Here is a 6766-nt window from a genome sequence, read left to right on the forward strand (position 1 = left end):
TCTATCTATCTATCTATCTATCTATCTATCTATCTATCTATCTATCTATCTATCTATCATTTATCAATACATCTCCCTTTATATGTTTGCCTGTCTTATCATCTATTTACTATCTACCATATGAGTATTGCTCTCTCATCTATCTCTAGTATCTATCAATCAATCAACTATCAGTCATGTACCTATCATTTTCATTTTCTTTGTAGATTATGGCATAGTATACTTGGTGCAGTCCACATACATCTTACTGAGATGGTCCTCTATTTTTGTTTGAAGATTTATCTTTATCTCATCCCATTTTTATGAGGCTCTTATGAATGATGCCAGAATCCCACTAACTGTAGTTAAAATTGCTAGGTCTACATTAATTGGAAATGTCTCCAACTGCGATTTATTTTTACATTAATTCATCAATAAGTTCACTTGGTGATATTAAAGGAAAAGTTTTGGGAAAAAGATAGAAACTAAGATGCAAGAATTACTATTTGTAGTCCGTAATTTTCAGGCTGAGCATGGAAAGTAGATGTCACCCCAGGGATAGCTACTCATCAAAGGTGAATGTCCTGCCATTTTTTAAAAAGTCATTTGTTAAGCACCTGCTGTCTGCTATTTGTTTTTCTGCATCATTGTTTCACAAAAAAAAAAAAAAAAAAAAACTGAAAGAGATTTTCATGAAGCTTAAAATCCAAAGAAAATACAGCTGGGATACAAAGTGAATAAATTGTAATAAATAGAAAAACTTTTTAAAAAATCCAAAGAAGAAGCACTAACGGGTGGGTGACTTAATCATCAGTGAACTAGGAATAATGCAATTTATAACTATAATAGATGACAGTAACAGTGCCATTTGCAACACACCAGAACTGCATAGAAGACATTCTATTTAAGTAAGATTCCATTGTATGGCGGCAATCTAAATGACCCAGATTTTGCAATCCTGAGCAATTCTGTCATTTTCCTTTTCAGTGAGAGCCCTCTGGAGCCATATCTGCCTTGTATACGCACTGCACAGTGTGGGAGCGGATGAGCTCGGCCCTTCATCTGTGACTTGAAGCACATCTGAAACCCAACTTTGGAATTCACTTTTCCGAAGCACGGTTAACTAACTATTTCTTCATCCCTTCTTTTATTCAGGTTCACCCGCCTAACAAGATGTAGGGAAATTTTTGAGTCCAAGGATGCGGAATTCTACAACTTGAGTCTCAGTTTCTTTGTCAACATGAAAAATGAGGACACAAGTGCTTGCCCTTCTTGGCTAATGGGGATATTCCGAAAACCTAGTAAGAGCTTGGATGCTGTTTTTCTCTCTTATGTATATATGCAAATGCCAGAGGAAGAGGTTGAATATCCTGCTTTATCACTTTTCATTTTATTCCCTTGAGACAGGGTCTCCGATGAACCTGGAGCTATGCCGTCAGCCCGCATACCCCAGAGATCCTTCTTTTCCAATGCCACAGTGCTAGGTGGGATTCAGACATGCGTGTCTATGCTCAGCTGTTTTCCGTTTTACATGGGTGCTGGGATCCTGGGATCAGGTCCTCAGAGAATGCTTGCTTTCACAGCAAGTATTCTTACCTGCTGAGCCACCTCTCCAGCCCTGTGGGTAGCAGACTTTAGAACCTTGTGTAAGTATAGCGGATGATAACTATTGACTCGCATCTTTGTATCAGTGCAGTGAAGGATGCTCATGTTTCTCGAGGCTGGCAAGGAAAACATTCTAAAGGAAATCGTATGCTGTGCACCCAGTTTAAAATTTTTCAGAGGGTCAGTACATCTGAGGAATTTTAAGACATCACCACATCCTTGACAGATGAATGATAAAAATAAATGTGAATATGATGAGATTAGCTTTTTATAGAAATCACCTTAAAATAGTGCCCTGCTGAGGCTTGTGCTCCGCGAAAGTCTATAGAACTTCTTTAGGTCAAAATTCTGAACAAGAGAAACGAAGACTTATCTAGAGCTGTGGTTCTCAGCTTTCCTAATGGTGTGACCATTTAACACAGTTCCTCATGAGTTAGTGACCCCCAACCATAAAATTATTTTTGTTGCTACTATGTAACTGTAATTTTGCAACTGTTAAGAATTGTAACATAAATATTTGTGTTTTCTGATGGTCTTAGGCAACCCCTATGAAAGGGTTGTTGGACTTCTAAAGAGGTCGTGACTCACGGGTTGAGAACCATTGATCTCAATATAAAATAAGTCAGCTAACAGCAATACCTATTATTATTCTCTCTGTGTTAATAATTACTAGCCACTGAGAATGAAATTTTAAATATAACTCTTTTTTCTCACCACAAAACCAAAAGGTAGGCACAGTAAATCCATTGTATAATGAGCAAGTTAAGATGTCAAGAGGTTAAATAACAAGCCTAAAATCTTACTCCTGAGAAGAGTCTGGATTGAAATCTAGGCATTACTTTCCTCAAAGGTGGATGGACAGGGGAGTGGGAATGGAGACAGAAACAGAAAACGGGCTGGAGGAGGAAACGGGGAGACATTCTGTGGGGGAGTACTCAGAGATGGAGTTTATCAGAAGTCCAAGCCCTGTTTATAAGTGAGGGGAGGGGCCTTTAACATCCTGGTCTCTAAGCATCTGCTAATTGTCGTGGGACAGAAGGCTCCTAGTGCCTGTCAGGGCTTCATTCCATCAGTGGCTCAGCAAACCCTCTCTTGCAATGGCAGTTTTGTTTCTGTGCTCACTTAGTGACCTCAGAGCAGTGACATGGTCTCTTGTAAGGATGACTTCTGGGAATAAACACTCTAAGAGTCTGAAAGTACAACTCAGCGTATGCTAACATCACAGGTGGCTGCACAAACCACAGTGCCAGGGTGGAATGTTGGCTTGACCTCCGCCAGGGCTGAGAATCAAGCCGATGAAAAGATGCCAGTCACTAGGGTGTCCATGGTAGTTCACCCTCTCAGAGATGATTGAAAGTAAATCCATCAGAGAACACAGACCAATCTCAAACAAACGGTAGTGAAACTTCACCTTTATGCTGAGCTCAGCTCGTGGGACATTCAAACAGTGGAATTCCATTTCTTGTGTTCAGGCATTGGGAAGTAAGAGTCTGATGATAATTACCAGTAACACTTGAAATGTGTACTTTGAAAACACTAGTGGCCTACATTTAAGAGATGTTTAAGTTTAAAAAGTGTGTGTGTGTGTGTGTGTGTTTGTGTGTGTGGGAAGCACCCTCAGTCAACAAACATCCTCTAGGACTCTATATCTGGAAATGATAAAAGCCATTGTTTAGTTTGACAGAAAGTGATAATAAGGACCCACTGCCTCTCTAGATGGGGAGAGAAAGATCTTTTCCTTGGAGTTGTACACATAGCACCATTGGGTGTGGTGAAGAACGTGTTGTGGGTCTCACAGTCACCAGAGAGAACTTTAGCTGCTCTTACCACAAAAAGCAAGAACTGGGGGTGGTTTTCATCATTCTGCATTGTTTTCTTTTAAGTGTTCTCACTCTCTGTGTGTGCACAGATGCCAGAGGTTGGCTTCGTATGTCTTCCTCAATTGCTTTTTAATTTTTGAGAAAAGACCTCTCGCTGATTCAGGAGCTCATGAATTCGGTAGATTAGTGGCTCACAAATCCCAAGCATCCTCCTGTCTCTGCCTCTCCAGCACTAGGATTGCATGCATGCCCTGCCACATCTGGCCTGTCTCCAGCTGTTACGCCGGTGCCGAAGATCTGTTTCTCATGCTTGTGTGGCAAACACAAACTAAGCCATCTCCCCAGCCCATCCATACTGTATTCACGAATCACATTGTTGCTTTTTAACCACACCAATATATGCAACTGTATTTTTAATTAAAAGTGAAAAGGAAAGGTTAACTTATGTGTGACTGTGACCCTGGATGTAGCCAGCTGGGCTTCAGAAATGGGTACAAGGCAGGAACTTAGGACTTGGGAACACCAGAGTGTCATCTCTGACCCCTGTGTGAAATGGACAGGACTTGGAGCATCTCAGACCCTTGGTGTTTCTTGAATGAAGTACAGTAAATACACCCACTAAACTACGAGGATTAGGGAGTGGTCGTTGTCTGATGCATGGCATCCTCTCACATGATCATCCAAATTGGTATTTGGAAGACAAGCCTACAGTTAACGGGAACAGGGCTGGGGATTTGTTGAGTTGGGAGAGTGCTTGCCCAGTATGTAGCACTCGCTGGGTTTCATCCCCAGCACCGCGTGAAACTGACTGTGTGGCTCAGCTCTTGGGAGGTTGAGGTTGGAGGCTTAGAAATTCAAGGTCATTCTTGGCTACCTTTCAAGCTGGGCTTGCATCATTTCTCTGTTTTATAATTTAATCCCTTGGAGGCACGTACTTGCTCTTGCTAGGATGATAGGCATGGCTGGGTGAATGCTGCCCTAGACAGAACTCAATAGTTGTTGTGGTGAGGAATGTTGACTGCCTTATGTATGTAGCAAGACCCTGAACAGGATGCTTCCAGTTCACATTCTGCTGCCCTGCTTTTGAACTTGGGCATGATACAGTGTCGCTTCCATCAGCGACACTCATCTCATCTCTTCCTCGTCAGACCCTGTGGCTAAATTTGTTTTCAACCTCACAGCAACCCACCAAGTGTCAAGATGACAAAATACCAGAAGCATATAAAACCAAAGAGGCTAATCCACTTGCCCAAAGGCATTTAAACACATGTTGGACTTATGCCCACTTTAGGGGGTACTCTCACATGGCTAGAGTCATACTTAGTTTAGGGGGTAAATCTCAAAGCCCTTGTTCTTTCCGCTTTACCTTGCTGTTCACCAAAATATTCTCTGAGTTTTAGCTTTAATATTTCTTGCTGCTGTAATAACATTTGCCCTTCATACTTCATTAATTTGTTAAGATCATTAAATGAGGATACATGTACACAAAGGCTCCATACCAGGCCATGGAATGTTGGTATATTGCTATTCTCTAATAAGATTATTTAAATGACATATTTGTACATTGATACACAATAATAAATTCCACAGTGGTTGTGCAATGTTTACAAATGAAGTTGGATTTGATTTGGGATCAGAAAAGGGACTGGCAGAGAAAAAAGAAAATGTTTACTGAATATGTACTAATAATTATGACTATGTACTAAGTGTCAGGTATGTGTAGTACTTCACTTAATAAAAAATATTATCAATACTAAATAATTGTCAATCTGGGTCTTTGTTGATGTTGTCCCATTATAAAGATGAAGAATTGGGTTGTAGAGATGGCTCAGTGGCTAAAAGTGATTGCCATGGAAGCACGTGGGCCTCTGCTTAAATTTCCGGAACTCACATAAAGCCTGGAGCAAAGACTTACTGTAATCCCAGTACTTGTAGGGTGAGATAAGAGCAGAGACAAGAGAATATCCTGGGCAGCTAGCATTGCATAGCAGCAACAAAGAAGTCACTGCCTCAAACAAAGTTGCAAGACAAGGACCAAAACACTCATTTATTTTTTAATCTCCACACACATGCCAGGACCTGCTCTCTCTCTCTCTCTCTCTCTCTCACACACACACACACACACACACACACACAGAGAGAGAGAGAGAGAGAGAGAGAGAGAGAGAGAAGGAGGGAGGGAATGAGGGAGATAGAGATAGAAAGAGAGATAGATGGAGAGACAGAGATATCTTTTAGAATACAGGAATTGAGGATCAGAGAGAAAAGGACATACTCAGTCAAAGTAGCAGAGTGGCACTGTTAGGACCCTGACCCACTCAGCATCACATTCTAGGCAACATGACTCAATCAAAGCATTGATTGAGTCCCCCAAATGGTGTCCTCCAAATTATAGGATAGAGCTGACCAGATGGAACTGAAAGTGATAGCCCTTGGCTTTATAATGGAGTTCATGGAGTCATCTGAGAGGTCATCTCCTCAGGAGACAGGAGCAGAAGTGCTACTTTACAGACATCTGGGCTCAGAAAAGACCCCAGAATGGACTCAAGGACACATTCTACAAAGCTGCAAACACACACAGCTCACTTTCAGCAAAAAGCCCTTGGATGAAATCAGTTTAAGTTTGAATTCTTTTTAATGAGTTCTTTGCTGTGTAAACAATCTTGGTCATGATCCTTGGATCACACAATCTCCCATCTATGAACCCAGAGAACAAGATCCCTAAGGCTCAAGGCTGGGTGGGAGAGTTAAGTGAGTTAGTGCAGGAAGTGTGGCTGGCTGGAGCCTGAGTTAAATCAATGCACTTTCCCTTCATGCCTCTCTAGGGTACACTTTATGTGAGGCCTCTGGGAGGATTTCTAAAAGTTTCCAAGCTGTTCCTCCAATTAGCCAGAGCTACCATTGTCTTCCTGGTGTTCAAAATGACCATCCCCTGTAGTTTGCCTGAGTCCCAGAAATCAAAGTACACCATCACTGAAGGAATGGGGCTGTGCCAGAATTTAGACAAGAGGATTGACACTCATAAAAACTGTAAATTAGTATCAATAAACTCCAGTCATATTTATCTTCTTAAACCAGAGCCTACACTTTGATGGCAATTCTTATGTTTTTTTTTCCCCACTTGCTGAAGTTTGTTGTCACTATCTTCTGAGAAAAACCTGGAAGAGATGCCTCCAGGCACCAGTGGAGGATAAGCATTTTATCCCTGCTTTATCTAACTCAGGCTCCCCTGTCCTGGGAAGGGAGGGGCTCTGCCTTATTCTAAAGCCTACATCTTCTGCAACAAAGCCAAAGGAAAACCATATTAGCTTAGAATATCTATCTATCTATCTATCTATCTATCTATCTATCTATCTATCTAT

General features: G+C 41.3%; 1 protein-coding gene across 1 annotated transcript in view; it reads right to left on the reverse strand.

Annotated features, from left to right (window-relative positions):
* The window catches only part of Clnk (cytokine dependent hematopoietic cell linker), a 167753-nt gene that overhangs the window by 160276 nt on the left and 711 nt on the right, over nt 1-6766 (reverse strand). The gene's annotated exons all lie outside the window — the stretch shown is intronic.

The sequence above is a fragment of the Psammomys obesus genome, unplaced genomic scaffold (genome assembly GCF_907164565.1).
Source record: "Psammomys obesus unplaced genomic scaffold, mPsaObe1.curated_primary_1811, whole genome shotgun sequence".
NCBI lineage: Eukaryota > Metazoa > Chordata > Mammalia > Rodentia > Muridae > Psammomys > Psammomys obesus.